General features: G+C 40.0%; 3 long non-coding RNA genes across 4 annotated transcripts in view; 2 read left to right on the plus strand and 1 right to left on the minus strand.

The window, feature by feature from the left end:
* Positions 1-3,319, plus strand: part of LOC133273325 (uncharacterized) — an 8,894-nt gene extending 5,575 nt beyond the window's left edge. Inside the window, exons 2-3 of the long non-coding RNA XR_009744739.1 lie at positions 1-24; positions 2,658-3,319. The exon at positions 1-24 is cut by the window's left edge and continues 90 nt beyond it. This is a non-coding gene — a long non-coding RNA (uncharacterized LOC133273325). The remainder of the gene's footprint in view (positions 25-2,657) is intronic.
* Positions 1-26,039, minus strand: part of LOC133273328 (uncharacterized) — a 518,549-nt gene that overhangs the window by 207,103 nt on the left and 285,407 nt on the right. The gene's annotated exons all lie outside the window — the stretch shown is intronic.
* Positions 4,379-16,056, plus strand: LOC133273326 (uncharacterized). Of its 2 annotated transcripts, none has more exons than XR_009744740.1 (3): positions 4,379-7,597; positions 9,499-9,644; positions 14,206-16,056. It is a non-coding gene; the product is annotated as an uncharacterized LOC133273326 (long non-coding RNA). The 2 variants fall into 2 exon arrangements; XR_009744741.1 differs by having other exon boundaries at positions 4,380-7,597; positions 9,499-9,630.

Consider the following 26,039-nt stretch of genomic DNA (forward strand, 5'->3'; position numbering starts at 1 on the left):
GAAAAGTTAAGTTTTACCCTATAGGTAAGATACAGAAAATGCTCACCACAACAAACTTCTGCATACTTCCATCCTTCAGAGAGGGTGCTTATTTAAGTACCTTTCCCACTGTCCCGTTCCAGTGAGGGGCTTCCTCTTTGCAACCCTAGATCCTGAGCTACATCTTCAGAGCAGAGCAGAATTGTGCCCACCAGTGATAAGTTTGCCACAACTCGCAATGAGATGACAACGCATCACTCGAAGCATGCAATTAAACCAACACACATAGCGTGAAAGTAAAGTTCATTCACTGAAAACAATCTGAGGGAATGCAATTTGTAACATGAGCAGAAACACAGCAATCAAGGACCAAAATCATACTTAAAATACACACACACACACACAAAATCAGAGTTACTCTGGACAGGAGGTAATGCAAACTAACCTTGCCAGAAATGAGCTGCAAAATATCTTCATTTTCTCATACAGTGAAACCCTGATAAAATCACAACTGTTAAGGTCATACAGTATATCAGGTGGAATCACAGTCTTTAGAACTCCATTATTAATGCACACAACCTCACAATCAAAGAGGATAAGAGCACAGTTCCCAGATGCCAATGATTTGATCCTATCTTATTTGGCTGTTTACATTTAAATAATGTGGCCGTATAAATTTAAATAATAAGAACCACCAACAGATGGAATGTAGTGAAAAAAAGGTGCCTTGGACGAGACCCTGAACATATACTACACCGTGCTTTACAATTTATTTGAGCAGAGCTCGTATTAAAAAAAAGGGGGGGAAAGGCAAAAAAAAGACTCATTTCTTCTGCCATTATGGAAATAAAAGGACTAGTGCTTTAGTTCGTTGCTAGCACTGCCAAAGAAACATGCAGTTCTCTAACCTCCAGTACAATGTACCCATAAGGTACCAAGCATCAAAGCATATTAAAAGATATTAACTGCATATTTGCTTATGAACAAGATAAAAAGCTGTAGGGCCTCCAGGTTCTCAAGCTGTGAGTGGAACAGCTTTGCAATTTGCCTGCAAAACTGCATTTTGATCTTAATGAATATAAAATGGCTGCCATTAAAAGTAAAACAGATTATTTCAGGTCTTTTAGGGCCCATAGCTCTTTGACGGTCTTGGAGGGGCACTATGATCTTTCATTAAAATCTCACAGCAGGACTCCCTCACCAGCAAATCAAGCCTTGCAGTCGAGGAGATTGGCTACATTTAAAAGTAATTTTCAGAAATCTACACAGATTTTCAATTTGGTAATGAAAGCCATAAGAGAATGCAGGCAGCATTTTGTTGAATATTGTTACTAATCCAGTGCTCACATTCGTTAGAAATTAAACTGCCCCGTAACTATCACACTGATGGCAGCCTGCCATTTCGGCTCAGTTGTAAACTCCATTTGTTAATGAGTAGCATGTGCTAATTGTTGTCAGCAGCCCTGCCATACATCCCTTCCATAACAACATATTTTACCTGCTGAAAGGTGTTACCTCTTGCACTGTCAGCATCCACTTTAAGAGAAGAAATCTCAGAATAGGAGGAAAAAAAAAAAAGGTTCAGTTTCATTTGGAATAGCATGAAGTTAAAAGCATACATCTTCATAGTGATATCCAGCCCTTCCTAGCACCTCACTCTGCATATGCTACTTCTAGCATTAATACATTAAGGTAAGACAAAGAAAGATGCTGTACGCTATAATGGCACAGGGAACAACAGAGGTAAATTCTCTATATTTTAACGTAAAGTAAAGGATGCAGCTCCCAGTCAAATGAAGTTGAAAGGTTTGAAAAGTTAGAGTGATCATATCTCATTATTGCAAACAATGTAAGGGGGGGATTAAAACAAAACCTGACCTGGAACTGCGATGAAGCTGGACTGGAATGAGAAAGATTGACTCTGCGTAAGTTAGTGAGAGCTGATGACTGTGCTGCCCTCAGGTGGAAGGTCTTGTCGGGAGGGGGAGGCCTCCACTTACAATGTAAACCCAGAAAAATAAAGATGATAACAATAAAAGAAATAAAACTCAGCTTTAGTGGATGCAACAAACAAAGATACTCCAAAGTGCGAGCAAGAAGGGTTATAATACATGAATCCTCAAACAAACCAAATGTGAATTGAATTATAGCAGAAGAGAACTATTTTCGTCGAGTGAATTGTAAATTGGGTTTGTTTCCAGTTTATATTTGAAATGCAAGGTTGATGCTTGGCTTTTCATTTTATTTTCTAGCTGGGGGGATTCTAAGGGAAAATACTGACTTGAAATAACTAAAGCCTTATTGAAGAGCTCTAACACACACACCGGGCGACTGACACACGCTCTCTGAAGCGTATTTAGTATCACTGCATCGAGCAGATTAGTTGTTCAACTGCCATAAGCAACAATATCGTATATTGCTACTTGTTTAAAATTATTCAAATCAGTTCTGTACACATACATGGGGGCTTTAAAAACAAACAGGGTTTTTCTCCAGTCTGCAGGAGCAATCAGAAAGAACCGATATCACAGGGTATTCTGCCTGACAGGAAACTGTCTTGGGAACTTCTTCTTTGTGCTCATTCAGGAATGGAGTGCAAGGACTTTCCTGGGGGTTTCCAAGGGGTGCCCAAAGTACCCACAACATCTCTGCAGTAGCAAGACACTTTTTCACTCCAGGGTAGCCAGCTAATCGGGGTTACAGCATCCCTCAGATTGCTCTAAATGCAGTCCAAAGCAGAAAATCAGCAACTTCAGTTTCAAAACACGCATGAATGATTAACCACCACATCCAAGTGACTGGAAAGACGAAATATGAGGGATCAGTCCAATCTGCTGGAATCTGAGATGGGAATTTTTTCCCAGTTTCTTGCTTTTTTTTTGGGGGGGGGGGCAGAAGCGGTTAGCTGGAATACCTTTACATGTCATTTTAGAGCGAGCTCACCAGCTTGGTTTCTACCATTTTAATTTTGAGAACAGATAATTTTTTTTGAAGCACAAAGACAGCAACAAAAATGTGCTGCAGGTTTGATTTTGGGGTTTGATCTCCGATTTTTTTCCACTTAGCTGAACATTGCATTTTCCAATACGTATCAGCCCACAGAGCAACATGGAATCTCCTTTTTCTTCTGCAACCACTGCAGAAGCAGCAGGTGGATCTGCAGAGCACCAGTTTGTCAAAGCCAGGACAGAGAAATGCTTTGCTGACCTTGGCAGAAACACCCACTAACCTAATCTGGGCTACTCAGATAGGCAAGCTCAGCCTAGGTTAGACTGAACCACCTATGTGCTTGACCTTACACCAAAGGATGGTGAAGCCTTGCCTTTTTCGCTTGACATACTCTGTAGATCAACTGTAAACCCACAGTGCTTAGCGACTCATGTCCAAACTGGTCCAGAGAAGACGGTGTTTGAGTGCAGACAGGAAGCACATTTCAGGGTGAGAGCAGGCTACACTGCACCTTTAAACTGGCAGCAGTGCAGCTGTGGCAGTGCTGAGCTATACATGGTTCCAAAAGTAGAAGCCGGAAGCAGCGTTAATATTGATGCGGTCCCTGTGATGAGATGTCTGCAAGGCCATCTGCATACAGTGGACTTCAGGCACACTGATTTCAGGCACATCTTTACCTGCATTGCAGATGCACCCCGAAACCACTTCTGCTAAAGCAAACCACGCAAAGGTGCTCTCAGTGCAAGCTTAAAAGTGTGACTGAGACTTAGCACGGTGTTGCGACGATGCTGTAAATTCACACCTTAGCTTGATGCATGCTAATATCCCTCTGAATGGGGATGAGAGACAGGCAACAGTCCTGCAGGTTCCTGAGCACGGGGATAAATTTAAGCTGGTTTTCAAACATACAGTTCAGGCCCAACTTGTTTGGGAACTTACACAGTTGGTGCTGGCATTGCCTATTATTAGGCTTCACAACAGTGTTTCCAGTGAAGGCATTGATGAGAACAAAGGGGCAGGCACACGAATAAAGTTTTGGAAGGTTAGCTTTTAAATTAAATTCCTTTTTTTTTTTTAAATAACTCAGCACTTTCTACAATTAAAAAATATTTCTCTTTTTTCTCCTTCCGATGTTACCTTTCTGGAAGCAAATGGCCCTAACTACATCTTTGCAAACTTGATTTTCCTGCGCAAAAATGTGTATTAATTACTATCTCTCACAGTCAGCGATCCATTTTGAGAGACCCAGGAGAAGTGACACACCTTGTACCTTTTTACATAAAGGCAAGTACACAAAAAAATCACTTCCTTTTTATGTATGCATCACGTTCTGAAATTATTTGGCTATAAAAAACCTAAAAATCATGTTTATCTTACCCTTATGCAGGAAAGGCATTCATTAGATTAATTTTCTAGTGTAATTTCCTAGGTAAAAAAAGCCCCATTAGTCTAAACATAGCCTACTTTTCAAAACGTGACCAAAAAAGCCTGAGTAGTTTGGTTTTTTTTCCATTCTATATCTATTCCCTAATCCCTCTCGCAGCAGCTTTCCATTCACACATTTTGCATCCAGATGTTATTGCTAGTTGTGGAACTTGGTGAATTAGCTCAGGATTTTGAAAGCCATTTCACATTCCTGAGGAAACAGGCCCTCCTGAAGAATTAGCTGGCTTAAGTAGAGTAGCTGGCAACCAGGGAGGAGGAGAGAACAGGAGCAGGGTCAAAAGGAATGGGAAGAGGAGTGGAGAGCCACATAAACTTATAAATAAGACTCTCCCATGGTGAGAATTCTAACTAAACAGTAGGAGAACGGAGCTCATAAAGCTGGGGTGCAGCATGGCATAATCAAACTCACGTTTTCTAACCACCAGATCTTGCTTTCCTCTTTTCCACACCCTTTATGCAATGGTTTTGACTGCAGTTTTCTAACCAGCCCCACCCAGAAGGAAAACAGAACAAATTAAAAGCTGAGCCAAGTGTCAGAAACGTTTCAGAGGGATACAACACCTTCCCAACCTACACAACTGCACACACAATCTCTTCGCATATCGAAGGTTAACCCAATGTTGCCATTTATTGCTTGATCTGGTCTGCAAGTTTTACTTTGAGCATGGCCCCACTGAAGTGATGAAAACTCCCAACATAACCAAATACAATACTTTAGATTCACTAAATCATGTGGATTCACCCTGGATTCACAAGTTCAGATCTTCCTTGGTGGAAGGCTTACCAGACAAGCAGCAGCCAAATAGGGACTATGTACAGAAGGTAAACTAGATCTCACTGAAGCGTATGGCCAAAATCTGACTTCAATAGGGACCAAATTTTACCTTACAATCTGCCAAAAGAGAGAGAAGGAAAGAGTAATATCAAATACTATTGAGACAGAAAATGCTTTGGAGCTCAAAAGCTACAAAATAAGAAATTTGTTCTTATCTCCCCCAAAATGGCCCAAATCTACCCTGTATTTTTAATTCTATGGCTAAATCAGCACAAAATGGTCTAATCTGATACATGTCTTAGTATATAATGGTGGATATTTAAACAAATTGAAAAACTGTATTTACATCGATGAAATTAGGAAAATATCAGGAAAATACTTCTTTCTCTTATTCAGTCTCCTGCACTCAGGGGACCTCAAAACCAGCCAGGTCCCCAGCTTTCCAAACAAGTCTAAGGTCCACAGTCTGTAACAGTGCTTGCTACCATTTTAAAACACAATGAATCTTTCCGGATGTATTTCAAACCTGCTTTTTCTTCCTGCTACACAGTTGTCTGCAGACAGCCTAGCTTTTTTCCCAACCTTATCTATTATTCTGCAAAAAGAATTATTTCTATAGAAGTTAATGCTTCTTTTCCCCAACTTTTTATCATCAAGGTGACTTATAAACAGCTGCAATAAAAATGGTTGTGCGTTGGGGTTTTTTTCACACACCCCCCCCATTCAAAAGCATTCCCAATGATGTTTCAGAGAGAGCAGAGGCTCTAAAAGATACGTGACATTCATAGATTTCACCCCTGGAGCCACAAAACCCACACTAGCAATTTCTTCATTTGACCAAAATGAATGGTCATCACAAAAACAAATGTAAGTTTGGTATCACTGATTTGGCTGAGACAGCTTAGGGGCTTGAACTTAATAGACTTCCTCTGACAGATTAGGATCTTCTGGTACGTCTGCATCATCCTGTCACAGCAGATAGCCAAGTCCAAACCACAGGCATGGCACTGCCCTTGATCCATAACCTTAGAATACAAAATGACTGGCTAAGGAATGTAATAAGACTCCCAAGGAAATACCTTTGAAGACAGTATTCATTTTACTTGGTGGTCTTTTATAGAGGGGGCAAAAAAGAAGACAATTAAGCATTAAGAACTGATTGATGCTTGAACAAAATGCCTAACAGTAAAAGCACATTTCTATATTCCAAAGGACCAGGCAAAGCTATCCCTAAGAAGGGATTAACTACTATCAGATGATATTACTACTGGATTAATGGTGTTTCACATTCACTATATTTATATATTAAAAAAAAAATAATAAAAAGATCTCTTTTAAAGAGGATATAAGTGATTTGTATAAAACCTAAATGCCCAAAAACTAGATTTTATTTTTGTAGCAACATGATGGATAGTATTCTCTTCATTTAGGCATCTTTAATTGAAGTAATTTCCCCCCCTTTGCCTGAAACCATCCCTTGCATTTCAAGCCAATTGTTTGGAGCGTACCACAGCCCGTGAAAACAGGAAAGCAATGTGTGACTCCAGAACTGATGCTTTATATTCCAGTGGCTATTTTAAGCTGTTCTGATTTGAGAGAGTTGTTTTTGTAACAGATATACTAAAGGTGATCATTTGACTTTATTGCTAGTCGTTGCTGACTGAAATATTTTGCCAGATGAAAGTAATTACTATGACTATATTGCTTTTCTACCCTGTTCAGTGTATTGTAACTCAGATATTCAGAGTGTGAAATTCTGGATTCTCATTTGCAAAAAAGAAAGTCCCATTGTGCTGTGCTCTGGCCTTAATTATGTAAAGCCCATATAGATGTTATCCAGTTTCCTTCCCTACCTGCATACCTTATATCTACCAACGGTTACATGGAAACTCCAATCTTGATATAGAACTGTGCAGATGACAAAGCTCAACACCATACTCAGATATTTGTGTTATAAATGAGAGAACAAGAAGCTGTTTCGACCAGAACTGAATCACTCAGGTGAATTTTTAAAGAAGATGCAAGAAACAGCCGTATCCTCGTTCAACATTAGTTGCTACCAGCCAAAATTATGCGCTAGAGAAAACAATTTGTTGAGACATCCTCAGGATTATATCCCCTGGAGATGGGGAACAGGCCTGTGTTTCTCTCACAAAGTCACGTCTGCTTGCAGTAGACTTCTTTCAATTCAAGCCATAGTAATATGTGCACAATAAACTCACTGTTATAAATATTTACCATTATATTCATCATCTTGGTTCTCCTGCTACCCTGACCAGCAGCCACGCTACCATAAATCAGGGGAAGTATTCTGCAGGAGCTGCAAGCTGCTGTCACTGTATTTCTGGAAACAGCCATCCAAGAGGAGGCAAATGGCACAGGAGACAACAGGAATTGCAGTAGACTCCACATTTCAAACTGCTACATACCTTCTGCTCCATTTACAAGGTAAATGTGACATTCTGGGTTAAAGATGAGCAGTGGGCACAGAGATACTGGTGGGGTAGCTAGCAATGTATATGGCCACAGGAAGGCTTCTGGGTTTATCTTGATGGAAGCATTTCAGTATCTAGGAGAAGCTACACTTAAAGGAGTGAGAGATGAACCCAAACTCATGAAAAAAAACCACACACACACACAACTCCTCCTCTCTTTCTTTCTCTCTTGCCATGAATGACCAGGATTGGCAAGTGGCAGTGAAGTTATGCTGTGTGAACAACATTTTCCTGCCAAAATTACAAATGTCCATCTCAAAACTCACCGGCTTCCCAAAAGAGAGACCTACACAATTGCTACCAGCACAACCTGTGGCATCTCCAGAAAATGGCACAGCAGTCCCATTCATCGACACTGGATGAGGGTAAGAAGATTCTAACTTCCCAATTGCTCCATAACCTTTAGCTATCTCTATAACCTCAACCACTGTGAGCCCAAGTACAGCTTCATGATGGCTGCATGAATTTCAGCTGCATTCAGTAAGGTTCTACCTAAGGAACGTAACAGCATTGGTAAACAACAGACAGCTTAAAACTAAGATGAGGTGTTTCTGCACACAGAGCATTCATTTGCTTAAGCTTGTATCTCCATTTCTTTGCCTTAAAAGAAAAGTAATAATCTTATCCTGGTTATCTGAAATATCATGAACTGTGTGGTTCAAAGGAACTAATCACAGCTACCAGAAAGCAAAACCTCACTCTTTCTTGTTGTATTCTCTGCTAGGCTCCATCCACGCTCAACAGTGCTAGAAACAGAGTAGTGGAAGATGTATTTACCCACATTATTGTGGTATTTCACAACAGAGTTTCTGTAGTCACTCAGCCTCCAAACATCTATCTACTGCAAATGTATTAATCTCAACCCTTAGCAGGTAGGACTTTGAAACAGTTTTTCTTCTGACATATTTCCATCAGTATTAGTTGTTATTAAAGAAAACTAAAATAAGATTTCTTACAAAAGGTAATTAAGCAGTATAATACAGTAATAAGTGGAATGAACAATACGGAGTTGTACTAAAATATACGCCTGGTGCAGTAGAGGACTGGTGTTTCAGGAGATTAACAATTATGATCACCAGTCCTCTTCTGCTTCTGCAATACTCCACACAATCTTTTTTAAATTACTTTATTAACCTTTCCTCCTAGCACAGAAGTGCCCGATTATAGATAATATTTCAAAATCATCTGAAGTGTAAGTGTGTTTGATTTGCTCAGTAATTATTTGTCTACGTTATTACATTGACCAAGCACACAAGCTCCTTGACCAGTTTTATTTCAAGTCCAGTTAAGAACAGGGTCGTATCATTTTGTGCAATCGCTCCCTTTGGGCCCCAGAGCACCTGAAATTTCATATGGGAGCCAGTAACTTGGACATGAATATTTCCCCCTTTAACCATGCAGGAATCAGGCAGTGTGATGGCATCTGAGGTTAAGAGGCCTGTTCATAAGGGAAAGGTTTTAGTGCACACACGAAAGAAGTTTATTCGCTGTACTGCAGACCAAAGACATTCAAGCACAAGCATGAAAATTTGCCTTTCTAAACCTAAAAGGGTGTAAAAACCCAATATATTCGTCAATGCATGCTCTTTCATGATAATTTATTCCCAACATTTCACACAACACATTATTTCAATTTGGATCTGAAGTATTAGCCCATTACCAGCTCCGCTACTATCTGCAGCTTCATGCTAAACATATGGTGATCACAGACAAATATGCATTGCTTAAAACACAGGCCTGGAGAAAAACAAGCGAGTATGAAAATCAAAAATGCAATGGAAAAAAGTTTTCCTGCTCTAACTCTGCAGCTTTGGAGGAAAGGAAAATAATATTTACTTTTTTTTTCTTCCACAGATGAAAATGCAACGAGATGAAACACGGTACACAGCTTATTCCTGAGGGCCACCACTTGGATAAAAGCGTAAAGCCTGGGGACTTTGTTTACTGTCCACAATCAACAAATCCTGAAATCTCCATATGCAGCAGGTTTCTAAAGCTCCGTTAGTAATACTGTATATTGCTGGTCAACTCAGTCACCCATAGAATTACAGTGGAGGGTATGGATGCCAGTATTTTAGACCCAAACCAAGCATAAAAAACCACAAAGTAAAATTCAGTGTCAGCACAAAGTTGACAGCGAATGATTATAACAGCTTCGAAGCTTGAAAAAGAGTGTAAATAACTAGGATCCCCCGCGGGCTCACTCAGCCTGCATACATAACAACTGTGATGGACAGCCACTATGGTAAAGTACAGGGAAAAAAAAGTCACTCTGCAAAGATGCAAAAAATTCCTCCCGCAACGAGTCCTAACTGTCACCTTTCTGACTAAATCAGCTACTTTCATAGAGAAAAAGTACCTACATTGGAAGGTGCACATTTGCAGTACAGGCTGCTACTTGAACACGTAAACCATTAATATATTTCCCAGTGCTAATAAGCCCCAAGAATCTTTATTTCTTTACAACGAATGATTCAAAGCTACACGTTACCAATTCCTTTCTCTCAACCATCACCCAATTAACTGCAGTAGAGAGACAACGCAGACCAAGGAGCAAAACAATTTCAAACAAGGCATATACATGGACATGAGAATGAAAATAGTCTTATCTACCAAGCATCACCACCCGTTTGCTTTAGAACATTGATGCTCCTACATATGTACATACAGAAGGGTAATATGCACACGTAGTAATGGCATTAAAGTGGCCACAAATTGCAAGTGGGTAGAGGCATGGGGTCCTCAGACTGTCATCCATGTGACAGCACTGTGATTATGTGGTCCCTTCATAGTTCCTGGCTGTAAGCTGGGGGCGAGGGAAACAGGAATTAACCATAAACACCAGCATATGCCTACAAATTACTGCATTTTTTAAACTCAATTAGCAAGCAAACTACTTCATTAACTAACTCTCTTTTTTTCCCATTATTTATTCCATGAAAGCTTTCAATTTTGGATTTAAAAACTCCCTGATATTCAAACGTTCCTCTTTACCCACTTAGGTTATATTTATCTGAAATTCAGTAGTTGCCTTGATACCAGCTGTTGGTCATTGGACTATTCATTCTGACAGCTTGATTTTAATTTAAGCTAGGAGCTCGTAAATATAACACAGAAACACTTGTGATGATCAGGCAGTATCTACTGAGGAAAAACAAGTACATCTAGTGAGGAGAAAAATTCTCTTATGAGAATGCGAAACCCCATGATTAAGTTCATGGTGAGCTATGGAAAACCAGAACTTCTGATTTTCTAGGATACTAAATGCTTTCTTCCTTCATTGAGCATAAAGAGGACCGAGTGTTCAACACTTTGCAGGCTGTGCTCATCAACGTGGTGAATCAGACATGTAAATGATGGGTTTATAATTTCATGAAGTAAAAAACTCACTACTGGGGCTCTGAAAATCCTGAATCTGTTCAAGGATGACCCTCAGCAATGGGCTTCATTTCACCCATAGCTATACAATCCTTATGTTTTGCTGGCACTTTTTGATCTTTCTGCTGCTGTTTATTCAGAAGCTTGCAATTTCTTTCCTCACTTGAAAGAACAGTGATAACCAAAGGGCATTTCTGAAAGCCAGCACAGATGCAACTATTTGGTTTAGGCCATTTTGTTTTCTTTGTGCTGTTAAAACGTGTCACATGCTGGGAATGTTCCCTCAAAAAATTAATTAGACCATGTGAATGGTGGGATAGGTTCATCCTGTACAAACTTCGGCAGCGTGACCCTGTTCAAGGAGATACAAGTCTCTACATGACAGTTGACTTGGCTGAAATAGCAAATGAAGGTGGGCACCCAGTGCTCTGGTTGTGGGCTGTTAAGTATACGCTTACTTTCAACTGACTGACGAGGCTAGCTCAGTAGACAGCCTTACGTAGTCCTCTGCACCGCAGCTTACCTGCATGAAAGTGGCAAAATAATTACTGGCCTATTAAGTACAGCTTTTTAGTTCCTTTACAAAGAAACCAGGTTTAGAAGATTAAAGATATGGAAATTCTGCCCAATTTCACAATTTACATCTGACCTGGCATTTGCTGTTCCAACCGAAAGAAGCTGATTGTTCCTTTCATGTTTCATCTTGACACCGTGATAGTAGGCTTAAGAAAGTGGGACAATAATGAAAACGCATCTGCTTTGAAACCAGTCTTACTAAATCCACTGACTACAGGCAAGTTATTCCTGACTTGGGCCAGAGGCCTTTGCAAAACTCTTAGACACAATAACAGCAAATAGCAGCAGAATTAAACAGTTGTATTTATAGCAAAATATTCCACTCTCAAAAGGGAAAATCAAAGCTGTCTTTTAACGCTTCTTCCTAGGAGTGACCAATGGAGCAGCAAGCAAAGCGGTACTTGCGATCCATGCTAAGTGAAGCTGGATTTGTAATCGCACACAAATAAAGGCAGAAGAGCAGATACACGAGATATTATTCTGTACCAGAATTAGCATAACCCAGCACATCAGAATATTAAAATTTAACAAGGATTTCAAACCATCCTTGTATCATCAGCAGAACCATGTCACAGGTTTCTTTATTGGTTCAGCAGGATAGGTATAATTGTATCAATATTTTAATGCTTGATGCATATTGCCTATGATAAATTGCTCGCATAAATAAAAAAGCACCAATATTCAATTGCCAATGAAATAATCACACATCCTAGATCTTTATTATATCATGCATTATTTAATTACAATAATCAGAACCCTTCTGAAGGTAAAACAAGATTAAAAAGGTTTTGTTTTATTGGATCTATATATTTGATTTACACTTTATATGTTAGCTTTGCATTAAGAATTTATAAGGCATCAATTCAAAGGGTTGATATTACAAGAGTTTATTCCGTTTGTAATTAGTACAGTACTCTTAAAGTACTCTGGCTATGAGAGATAATATTTCAGTATTTTAATGAGCTTTTTAAGTATAATTGATGTAACAATCGTTGAATTACACTTTTCTACCTGAAGAATAATGATGGAAACATTTTAATGAGAAATGTAATCATTATTAGCAAATGAACTACTAAACTGCCATTTACTGACATTTAAAAGCTTAATAGCAGAAAACTGGATTTTTGTGCATCTGCATCCCTACAGATGCTTATTGTCTCAGGTGCTCGGGCTTCCTGGTGTAACCTTCTCTCTTAGGTTTTTGTTGTTATGTTTAAGAAAAGCTTTCTTTAACTTGCAATTGTCAGCTTCCTCTGGAAAAACTATGGGGCTTGACATGTATACAGGTAATTTAAATAAATTAGCCCCTTTTCAGCCTTCAGCATTTTTGCCAGCATAAAAGGCCTCATTCTTGGGAGTACTCATGCTTGCATCAGCTTGATTTTGATGAATGCCCTGTAACCTCCCTGATCGCACCTTAGACATGGGCGATCCTACCACAGTGTTGACAGCAATGTGCAAAGCTACTACATTTTCTTTATTAAAAAAGTATATATATATATACACACACACACACACATATATACATATATATATTACTTCTATATATATCCCAAACCCCACTTCAAAAAGCTGAATTTTGGGGCAGTCACTGCATGAGTGCCATGAGAAGAACGCAGTACACCACGTACCCCATCTCCTTGCTCATGTCTCCACAGGCACTCACCCACTCAAAGTAGTATTTTTCACAGTTAACATCCTCTTTTCCACAGATTCTGCTCCATATCACCATCTACCTGTTACTGCACACAGAAAACCTCTCCTTTCCAGTGCACTGTCTGTCTCGGCTCAACCTGACACACAGCAGAAGAACGTCTCCTACTTACAACACTCCTTCCAGCCTTGCAAAAGCTCACACTTTGATTCATGATATGCTCCTGTGAAAGGTGCTCTCTGGAACACAAAACAATTATGAGGCCAGAAACAGTCTCTACAGAGTAGATGGTAGAGGTGGATAGCAACAGCACCCTGCTCCCATACAGGAATCTGGACATCACAGACGTGATGTGAAACAACCGCTACCAAGGAAACAAACATTTGTCAGTCTCTAGGCCCACCTGATGTAGGATGAATGGAGATCCATAAACAGACCCATAAACATATATGGCACAGTTTGTTCTAGAATAGCACGATGCTATGATATTACACAACAGAAAAATACATTCTTCTGAACTCGCTCGTTCCTGATTTAACCCAGTGTGAGTGATACAGTTGTGTGCCAGCAGGCAGCTCTTTGCGGTTGGAGGAGCTGGAGGAGGATTCTACTAAATTTGGGAACAATCTGTAAAAAATAGCAGAGGGTGACAAATCACAGTGATACACAGACATAAACCAAGCAGTATACACAGCACGTGATCTTAAAGATACTACTCAGCTTGCACTGAGCTAAGTAGGGGTGGACCTGCTCTGCATTAGGCTAAGATGCTGCCAAACCCAAAGCAAGAAGAAGCTTCTTGCTTTTAAATACATAGTGTTATCAATATTGAGAGAGGCTTAACTTTTGTGGGGGGAGAAGAAGGGGAGAGAGAAAATTGAGATTACACTAGGAAAAAATTGCCTTTGTTGCACGTGGGGTCCCAAAAATTCCCTCTTTCTCAGCCTTTACAGGGAGAAGAGTCTAGAAAAGGGGCAAAAGAGATGCTGGATGTAAAGATAACGTTTCTTTTGCTCATAATGTTCTTTGCTAGCACCGATAAATAGGTTTGAGGAAATCTACAGCCTAATCCAAACAAACACACACCCCAAACCTATGAAGCTAGAAAAGGATGAAATTAGTCTCCTCACCAGGAAGATCTCCTCTGCAGACAGACGATTAGCTCCTATTCATAACACCACCTAAGGTAATTCAGACTCATCAAGCTACTTATCTCTGGTACCTGGACTGCCTCATTGTCACGTTTGAAAAGATTAGAAGAGAAACTTCCCCTGAATGAGTAGTAATACAGTAGGAGTCCTTCTGCTCCTTTAGGATGAGGGGGATTACAAGAGATGGACAAGAAGGTGTGAGCTCCCAAAAGGATGCTCTTCCCCAGATGTTGCCCGCCTGTGTCAGGGCAGCTTTGCTTTCACACACAAAAACGGACTTGCAGCCCTTCACTGCAGGTCAGGTTCTGCTCCAGATCAAACTCCTGGAAGTTCCAACAAAGCTTTCTGATGGAATTACTCAGCTCTGTCTTTGCTCGCACACTGCCTCGCTGTCCCAAAGAGATGGCAGTATCACTGGCTTAAAATGCCTTTCTTCTCAGAGCCAGAGAAAGGACAGAGCACTCCAGAAAAAACTAGGAGTAATTAATTCCCTGGAATTCATGCTCCAGTCTAATTCAGAGCTGTCTTAGAGAGGACAGCCCTTTCCTCCTTGATGCCAAAACATCTGCAAAGGAGACACAGCCATAAACCGGTTACCAGCTGTCTCGCAAGGAGCTACTGGTGACCCTACAGGATCTGTGTTACATCTCCAATCCCTGTGCATCAAGCACAATGAAAAACAGCCTCTGCTCTCCCCTTCCTTGGGAAGAATATTGCTGTACATGTCCACTTGGAGACAAAGCCTTTTAAGACTCCCCAGCATGGCTCTAGCTGGGTCTTCTGAGATCTGTGAGCTTTCCAGGCCAAAACTGACTCATATTCTCATTAAGCAAGGACTGGAGAGACCTTCATACATAGACTTATTGCACAAAAAGCCTTTATAAAAGTAAAACATGTCTAGAAATTATATCCAATATATATATATCTCCAGGCTCATAAATAAGACACATTCTGAAAATCAGGTGCACTGCTTAGCTGTTGCGATGATTTAAGTGAGCTACCAGGGAATATCAGCAGAAGTGACACAGAAACCAGGAATGGACAAAGGTGAGTAATAAACCCCAGAAAAATCCTTGAGCCAAAAATATATCAAACCCGGCTGCGCTGATGTGTTTTCATTGCTCAGAGATGTAGTGCCATTCTCATCTGGTTAATTCCAATTCAGCGTTTCTTTGATATACCTTTTATAATTTTCAGTCTAATTATAATGAAAATCATTTTTCAATGTAATTCTGTAATAAAAATGTTTCCTTATTTCTCATTACCTAAGAACATGATCTTGCACAGCTACCGAGCATGCTTACAATGTGTATAGTGCAGCTTCCCTTTCTTAGTATTTAATCTCTTCATAGTCTACAGATGTCAAGAGGTTCAGATTAAGCTTGTTAAAGATCTGCTTCACTCTAACTCACTGATGATTATTTATTTAGCAGTTTTATGTAACCCTGTCATTGATAAGCACTCTATTAATTTGCCGAGGGACAAATCAACACTAGTTATTTTTCTACTGGCTATTAGATTCAGTGCTGCTGTTTGTTACAAACCACTTGCCAGTTAATTATAAATTATGGGTCCTCTTTGCCTATATTAATTGATATCTCCTCTGCCTTTGTAATACTAGACAAATAAATTGAAGGCAGGATTTATTAAGCAGCGCAAGGCTCCCGTCTCTTGATTAGGATTCTTTACTTTTTAAACATTTATACTTGTTTGTACAGATTTGATGGCAGAACAGTACATTAGAGAACTGATCCTTGGGGTGTTTTTGGGGAGACAGGAAGACTTATTTAACAGCTTCCCACAAATCAGCTTGAAGTGACACACCATTTAAGTTAAGCAATTTTTAAATGCTCCTTTTGATTTAATAAACTCTGAGGTTACAGTGTCTTTCTGTACGGATACAGCATGCACGTGTTCTACAGGAACTGTGCCTGTACTTATCTGCATTCGGGAAGCACCGCATGTACTGCTGGCGCTCTGTGTGCATAGTGTTTGCATGTCTGAATGAGCGTGAGAATAGGCACACATACAACATGTACAGAGAATGACAGGAATATATGTATACCTGCCTCCTACCTCAGGTAGTAAAGAAAGATTCTCTGCTGGTTATTTTCACGCAGAAAGAAAGCATTATGGGGACAGAGTTTCATTTTCAAAACCTGAAGGTTTAATGAGTGCTTTTGGAACAAGGGACTGTGGCCATGTTTAATTCCCCTGAGTTTGACTTGCATAAAGTAATTGTATTCTTCTCCATATGTATGCGTATACATATATATATATATATATATATATATATATGATCACCAGCTATAAGGAATGCACACTTTCAGAGAGATGCTCACATGCCACAAAGAAGCAATAGCCAAAGTTTATGCCATGGACTTCTGAGAAGAAACTTAATTCTTTTGCTCTCTTGCCAGTGCCAAGCCCAAAAGTATAATGCAAAATTCAGCATCCTGAAACACTTCTTTGGCTTCAAGGGAATTCCTAACAATCACGCCTGTCCTGGGTTCAGCAGTAGCAGTCATGTTTCTCCTCCTTGGTAGCTGGTGCAGTGCAGTGTTTTGACTTTCAGCTCGGGAACAGAGCTGATAGAGATGTTTTGGTTTGGCCAAGGACTTTGTGAGCCTCATGCTCTGCCAGGGAGGAGGGGAAGCCAGGAGGAAGCAGAGACAGGACACCTGACCCAAACTGACCAAAGAGGTATTCCATACCACAGCACGTCATGCCCAGGATGTAACTGGGAGTTAGCCGGAAGGGCTGGGGGACTGCAGGGTTGGAGGAGGTATCGGTCAGTGCTTGGTCGGGCTGGGGGGGGGCGAGTTATCGGTTGGCTGGTGCTGAGGTGTAGTACTCTCTTCCCTTGTTATTTCCTTTATCATTATTATCATTGGTGGTAGCAGTAGTGATTTGTGTTATACCTTAGTTACTAAACTGTTCTTATCTCAACCCGTGGGAGTTGCATTCTTTTCGATTCTCCTCTCCGTCCCTCTGGGAGTAGGGGGAGGGCAAGAAAGGGGGGGGGAAGTGAGCGAACGAATTACCTGACTGGGTTTAAACCACGACAACGCCACTGCTGACATGGGCCCAAAGGAACGAAACACGACACCACTGCAGTGAGTTCAAATTGTACAGCACCTGAGTTCCACTCCCCAACCTTTAACGTCTACTCTTCTGTGTAATAAGGATGTGACACACACAAGCATTCATCGGGGTTATAAAAGGTTTTACCCTCCCGCCACTTGGTAGGTGTCAGGATCCATTGATCCCAGGGATTACAGTTACATTCCAAACCTAATTATGAACAGGTTTTTAATGCAATTAATACCTTCATCTGCAGCACTCAAAGTGTTCTGCCATATACTAAATTAGATAAATTCAAAGGATGCACTTTCCTGACCCTGTGGATGAATGCATTGCTGTATTGACTGTTCACAAGCAATATCTCTCTTATTAATTAACTCTTACAATGCAGTGATTACTATGCATGTATGGGTGTGTATGTTTTCTGCCAGGCAGAACATCTGTATCACCCTCTGAGGCCAGCTCATGAAGAGTAACAGCCATAATTCTACTAGAGCTCTACTAATGCATGGTATCTTCCACATAAGCTGCACAATTACTGCCCTTTCATAGTCAGAATACCCTGAAATATGTACCTGTAGCTCAAGTGCCCAATATGTACCCCAATATGTACCTGTAGCTCAAGTGCCCAATATGTACCCCAATATGTACCTGTAGCTCAAGTGCCCAATATGTACCCCAATATGTACCTATAGCTCAAGTGCCTTTTCAAGTAAATGTGTGAAAATTACCTGAAATTGCTTAATGAAAACAAGTAGCAAAGTAAATTAATCATGGGCATTCTTGCAAGCATATAGGAAGAACTTAGGGTTTATATCATGGGAAAAGCAACGATCACCTATCAGCTGATCTTTAAGTCTTTAGACTTTAAGAGATAAAGCCTAAAGACTCTATTTAATTCTATTTTCTTGAGCACCTTTGTCTCCATATGCACTACTGGTGCAGCTCAGATTAGATCAGCTGGAGAAACCTTGCTTCAAAAATAAACTCTCAATTTATTAACGCTATTTGTCTACTTCACCAAAGCCATTATTCTGATTCCATTCATTAATGAGGTCTGAAAACCACTGTGAAACATGCAGACAGACGGCACAATGGGAATGGAAATACAATTATTACTAGTAATAGTAATGTTTCAAAAATGGATGCACTTATATTATACCACTTGTTTGTGGCAATAACAACAACTTGATAAGTTTTTGAACAGGATTATATTGAAGAATCAAGTATGACACAACAAGGTCAGAGCCACCCAAAACCAGGCAAGTGCTCACAAAACTTCAAAGCAAAGACAGCTGCAGTGAGATTGGGCTGACACAAAATCAGACAGAGAGAATGAGCCCGTGCTCTATAACGGGCTGCAGCTGAACCCAAGCTGCTAGGGACATGGTCAACACAAGACCTTCCCAAGAGTTATGGGTATAGCTGGGGAAGGTAGACAAACTGGGTGTACAAGCTGTTCCTTGGGTCTTAAACAGAAGCAGCAGATATCAGAGATGAAAACCAGTGTGATGTGTCCCTGCCTGTGGCAGGAACTAGATGAATTTAAGACCCTTTTCAACCCAAACCATTCTATGATTCTATAGTGAGAGTTTAGTTGGATATGGACCAGTTTAGCTATTGTTCAAAGAAAGGGCAGTTGGTGCCTGTGAAGGCAGAAAGAAGAGCACTGATAAAGTATTTATCTCTAGAGGGAAAGAGAGAAGCAGTACCACACAGAGAGAATACTAGGGAAGGCGTTGGGGTGAGGGTATGATGTGCTGCATCTCCATTCTGGCATCTCCGTTCTGGCTCTTTGTATGCAAAGTCACTGCAGAGCAATGGACCCTTCACCCTGCCAGGAAGCAAAGCTGCAGTCTACACACAGATCCTGTTAGTGGCCACTGGGTGCATCAGATAGCCACTATGATGCCAATGGATCCCAGGTAAGGAATGGGTAAACCATTTCAAATGAAATAGGAAATGACCTGAACTGTTGCTGTAAACCTATTTTTTCCCAGATTCACTGAAGTTTGAACAGCTTTCTTGTTCTATTTTCCATTTTCTTTCAGAAGAAATGTAAAATTGAGGCCTTGACCACTTAAGGTCATTAAAAATCCCATTAACCTTTTCACAAGGTAGGGCTTAAGTAGGGTTAATTAAGCAATATTGCTTCACAAGGGTCTGAAGAAGCATTTTTCCTTCCACTCTCAACAGATACGCCAGTAGGTTTGCATGCCTCCCACAAGTTTTGCTTTACATTTTGGATCATGTCCCCCCAAAAGAAAGAAAACAACAACACTATATGCAACAAACCCAGCAGAAAAGCCTGCAAGCCCCAAATTGACCTGGTTGTAGTATACACCCCAAAATGCACGGATTCCATATGTCCCACTGGAAACAATACCCGTGCTCTTTTAAACAAGACTCAGTGGCCAACAGAATGGTTTCTACACCATACAAAACGATTTGAAATAAACATATTTGTATACTACAGAAATCCTCTCATCACTATAATGAATTAAAGAAAATACTGAGTCATTTTCCACAAACCATAAATAATCATTTACATTTATTCATTGCTGGGTGCTGTAAGCGTTCTCAGAAAAAGAACTCAAAGCAAAGATAAATCAGTCATAAAAAGTGAGAGAAATATGATAAACTACATATTAGGCCAGAGAAAAATCTGCTGTAGAGAGCTTGGAAACTGTCACCATACAAGAGGAATCTGTGACTTCCATCTGTAACTGCCTTCAATCATCTTCCTCCCTATCCTTCATCAGAAATCCCTGTACACATTATTATTCGAGAGTTATCTACATATAGAGATAATAATAACCAGCCAGAATCCCATTTGCAAGGTGCTTCTTTTCAAATACAAGGGGAATATAACTCAGAACACTGCAAAACTCAACTTTCTCTTTTCACAGGAGTCCAAAACTGTTTGCAGGCAGAAATGGTAGCAGACGGGTAACATGATCCTCTGTGCTATCAAGTTCTACTGAACCACTTAATGAAGCTGAGCACTCTTTGGTTATTAAACCCCATGTGTTGGTAAGGCATGGCAAAGCCCCCTAAAAGCATGTAGAATATAAAACTTTTCGGCCTGTTTTGTTCAAGAAGTTAATGATGTAATTAATTAAATCAGACAGCAGCAAACTCCAAACAGATAACAGGGTTTTTTACAGTGAGCAAATACACTACAGGACTTCCTGCCACAAGATATCCCTGCTAGTAACTTAGCTAAACTAAAAACGTTAGACATTTATGTGGCCAGCAAGCACATACAAGAGCAAAATACACAATAATGCCAAAATAAAACACATTTTATCAGGCACAGCTTTATCAGAGAGCTGAAGGGGGGCTGCATCTCCTATAGCAATAGCAACACTGAGCGGCACGTGCTCTTCCATCCCATGGAAGGGTCATTAGAAGTTACGTGTTTGGCACAGGAACCTTTCTTCTCCTGAAAGACTTCATATTAAACACAACCAGAAGTTGACAACAGCTGCTTCCAGCCCAACTTTGGGTGATCTGGGGAAAGCCTCTCTGTATTTCTTTCACTAAACCCACCCACCTACCAACACTGTGTTCCATGGCAAACTGAGCTGGTGCCTCTACAGGTTGGTTTGGAAATGGTATGAACGCTTCCTGACAAAGTGAACTGAATATTGCACACCATCTGGTTTGGTTTATGCCTCTGAAGAATATACAAATGGAAACCTATTTATCTAAACGGTTGAACATGCAATCAAAATATGTTAATTCTTGACTTTACCCTAACTTGGATAGAAGTAGCTGATTTCAGTGGCCTCAGAAGTCCTTAGACCACATCGCAACTTCAAAGTGGGACCTATTCTGAATTTCCTTGTTCACCTACAGTCGAAAATAAACAACAAACCCACAGTACCTAAGCACTATAAAACCCCAACATCCATACATTTCCCAGGTTGGTTGCAGAGATACAGAGGGTTCAGGCATTGTTCACCTATACAAACAGGACTTGAAGGTTTACTACGTATTCCGAGACAATACTTCACCCACTGTCCACCAGGAATCCAATTTCTCCTCCTCCAGAATCACTGCAGACATAACTAACTCAACACCTTCTAGCAACTGCATGAGGTACCAGACACATAAAGATCTCCATGCAATGCATGGAGAATTAAGCTGGAGAATTACAAGACAAACAGTTGTAGCTCTCAAACATATGTTCATACCACTAGATCACACTTCACTATAAAATATTACCTGACAGGACCCATATTTATTGAAAGAGAAGTATATATTTCCTGCTGGAGTGGGAAATACTTCTCATTTTTTAGCTGTTAATATTCATTGTACGAGGTCGGTGTCTGAAGATCATTATTAATGTCTTCTTTGGATTTCATTAACACTACAAAAAAACCCCAGAAGAGAGTTTTGATGCAAAGCTTACTTTAAGTGGGTAAATTCCCTGGTTTTTCTCCCTTCTTTCTTTCTTTTTTTTTTTTCCAAGCCAGAAAGGGTGGATAAAAGACCTATAAAATAAATGCTGAGTGAATAGGACTCTCGAGCTATAGAACTTGTGCTGTGAAAATTCGACTTTGTCTGGCAAACACTATTAAACAGAAATCTATGAACAGCAGGTTTTTTTCCCATTTCATACAGGGGGAAAAAAAGAAATCAGATCTGACCCAGTGACTTCGATGACAATGGTGAGAGTCCTACTTTGTACAATGAGTTATAGAGACAGGATTTTTACTCTTGGGTGGGCATTTTAACATTCCTAGCAACAGAGCTTCACTACTAGACTTGCTGAGATGACTTAACTAGAGCTCTGGTTGCTGGCACCAGTGACTCTGGCATGTCAGAGGAACCCTGACGAGCCCTCCTGGTTGGTTTTTGCTTTGGTTTGGGTTTTTTCCCCCCCTTTCACATTAGGTTCTAAACTGCACACTATAATTAAGGAAGTGCTGTCAAAGAGCAGATTATCATCACTGTCATCTCTATTATTAAATGCTTTCTGGAATTTGAGGTTTAGGTACACAAACTTCCTACTTTGATGACAACTTGGGTCATTTCCAATTGGAATTCAACACCAGGTGTCAGTGGTGAAGTGCCTCGAGGCTATCAAAATAACTGGCTGTGTCACCTTGTCCTCCTAATGATCTTTATATATTTAACATAAACATCATAAAAGTAAGTGCTTATTCAAGCAGGACCACTACATATGTTTACCTGGGCTTGTTTCTCTAACTTGCACTGCCTATAATAAATAACTGGGAAGAGAAAGAAAAAAACCTCTTAACTGCTGCAACAGAGCATCAAACTATGGATTTGGAAGTCTGATGCTTGCTGATGTATCAAATAAACCCCACAAGCTACTCTTGAGGAGGGTCATAATGGCAGATACAACCTATTTGGAGACCGTTTCTTTTCTTACAGTGCTGTGTGCTTCTCATTATAATGATAACATCCAACATTTATATGGCTATTTACATCTTTTAAGAGCTGTACCAACAACTAATTAATCCTCACAACACCCTATAGGGTAGGTAAGTATTATTATCCCCATTTTATAAATGGAGAAATTGAAACGGAGGGGTAAAAGTGACTTGCTGGAAGGCAGTCAGCAAGTTATAGGCAAAACTCAAATGGAAACACAGGGGGTGCCTGGCCCCCAGGCCCATGCTCTGCCCACAGCCAGACCCTGTTGCCTCTCACAAGAACTAAGGCCTGATTTAAGTCACTGTAACCATCCAAGCTTGTCCAAAAAAAAACCTGTATCACACCCCATGCATCGCTTCCATCATGCACTCAAGGCATTTCAATCACAACAATGTCAAGCAGTGGAACAGCTTGCCAAGAGAGGTTGTACAGGCTCCATCCTTGGAGCTTCTCAAGACTTGACATGACAAAACACCAAGCAACCTGTTCTGACCTAACAGACGATCTTGCTTTAGGCAGGACACTGGATTAAAGACCTCTGCACTCACCCCCAAGCCTGAATTATCCTATTTCATGAAGTAAATGTGATGGTCACACTGACAACTCTTATTCAGCTGGGTTCTTCATATAGGTGCTTTGACCTACGCTTTGGCAGGCATACCTATACACAGCACCAACATGAAGAAATAAATGTAACTGCATCATATGGCATTTAACAGTGAATAAAAAACCCTGTCACTTCTGTAACTTATTTCCCTGTTTGTATCCACATTTAAAGTCATCATCAAACACAATCTCTTCCATGAAAGAAGACAACCTCCAGATCCTCCTCCAGCTGTGTTTCCTAGCAAAATCTGATGAAGAAACAGGAAAATCTAAGTGGTTACTGTTAGTATGGGTAAGAGCCAGGCTAAGGCTACGTGATGATGTCACTTAGGTACACAAAGCCATACTCTGTGTTACAGGACAGAAAGAAGCTCTGTCCCTGAGCAGCCCCGTCTTTGCCAGCAGCTCTGGATTCAGGTCCAAATAAGAAACTGGCAATAGCAATAAATGCTCCACGACCCTCCAGGTCCCAGAAGTACTTCATCTCCTCAGCAGTAGCTTGTTATTTAGGGGAGCTCCACTTGCTTTTGGGGAAGTTACAAAGGTTTAGAAGTGCTGGGTATCCTGCAGTTCCTGCTAAAATGAAACCGAGCTGTTTGGGAACTTTTGTTATTTCATTTTGATGCCTAATGGGAACTGCTGGATGCAAAATTGTTTTAGGAATTGAGGCTTAAGCATCCTTATCAACTCCCCTGCACTCCTCTAAAAGATTGTTTGTAGCGTTGTTTGCATGTACTTCAGCAAATAGAAGAAAATACAATACTTTGACTACTTGAAAGTAAAATTAATGGCCACATTGTCAAGTAGAAGCCAAAAGATGAGGCTGCACTAGAAGCAGATAACACCAAAAAGTAAGGGTATGCTTTTATACACGTATTACAAAGGTTAAAAGCCTGGTTGCCTGTTGCCTTATTCTGTTCACAGCCACTTAGCTAAAGAAAGGTGGTTTTAAAATGTGAAGTTGATAGTATGGTTACCTTTCACCTCTGCTTGCAAGTCCTCAAGGAGTAAACAGTGGATATCAGGCAATAAATTGTACTGGTTATTACAGCTGGTTTATTCCAAAATCTGATCCATATACCAGTCGAACGGACTGTTGCATAGTGAACTCTATTTACTAAAGAGTAAGGAGACCCCAACAGACTCCAAGAGGAGCATCTCAGAGACATGAATTCTTAACAACACTCCCTTCCCCTACTTCTCTTTCGCTGTGAAGCCAAAGGCTAACCTGTATTTAAGATTCTTGGAAGGCATGTTTAGAAGTCCACAAATGGCTAGGCTTACAGAAGTGCCAAAGTTCGCACAGCAGCAGAGTTGCTCAGGTTAAGAAAAGAACACAGCATGATAATGTCAATAGCCTTTTAAAGTACTATATATATATATATATATAATACATATATGTTTATACACCTGTACCCACACACATAGTTCCCATATACACCAGCATCTCCAGGGTTCGCATTTGTGATTACAGACAGCAATACAGACGAAGCTACTATGGTTAAACCCTTTGTGAGAGTTATTAAGCTGTTGACAATATGAGAATCAGATGAATTTACCACTGGTTCAGTAATTGTCTTTCATATATGAGCAACCCCCTACATACAACTTTTATGATTCATCATATTTATTTTTTGTTTCCTCAAGCAACATCTTTTATTAGTTGCACACTCACTCCAGAAATTTAATTTCTGCAAGAGAACAACAAAGCAGTTGATTATTATTATTGAGAATCTGGTACAACACAGAGTGAAATAAAATCTATAAGGCATTAAAATGACAGATTAGGCAAGAGCTGTATTCATTTACAAGTGTTAGAACATCATGTTAATGCCTCACAAGCACAACATAAAATGAAAATCAACTCTTTCATGCTGCTTTACTAATACTGCAAAGCTCCACGGAGCACAAATAGTAGTCCCTGTTAAAGAGGCACTGTCCTTTTGTAGTTTTTACATGCAGCAGGTTTATCATTAACACTTGATGGAAAACTCTCTTCCAGTACATACCAGCCATAAACTTTGTATTTTTACCACTTAAGGATTTAAAGATGATTATGACCAATCTCTGCTAGACCAAACGTATTAAGTATATGGCTGTCCCTTAATGAAATTGCAGATGTTGTGCACAAAATCTCTTGGGTTAGAAATGTTCTTTTGGAAAGTGTTATAGTAAATACTTTGGTTTTTTTCCACAAGCACTGCAAGGTTACCACAGCCAGATTTACATTCATATTAAATTTTACTGCAGCTTTATTTTCTATCAAAAGCTCTGAACAAAAAGTGACAGGACATGCAAATAGGAAGACGTGAAATATTCACTTCCCTCACACCAATCCAATCACAAGTGTATGTATTTGATGGTATTTGTATTCTTTTGATCGTATTCTGTGTTATTAATGTCAGGATTTTCTTGGACATATCACCATTCTTTCCCCATTCTTTTTGCTTAAACTCCTATACCTCATCATAGCTGAAAAGTAGAGAAATGATACACTGCTTTGCAATATGATGTTATTTGTTCAAATTGCTGTATGT

The sequence above is a fragment of the Pezoporus flaviventris genome, unplaced genomic scaffold, assembly GCF_033815535.1.
Source record: "Pezoporus flaviventris isolate CSIRO_AGI_PZ_B2104156 unplaced genomic scaffold, CSIRO_AGI_Pfla_v1 ptg000031l, whole genome shotgun sequence".
NCBI classification, from domain to species: domain Eukaryota; kingdom Metazoa; phylum Chordata; class Aves; order Psittaciformes; family Psittacidae; genus Pezoporus; species Pezoporus flaviventris.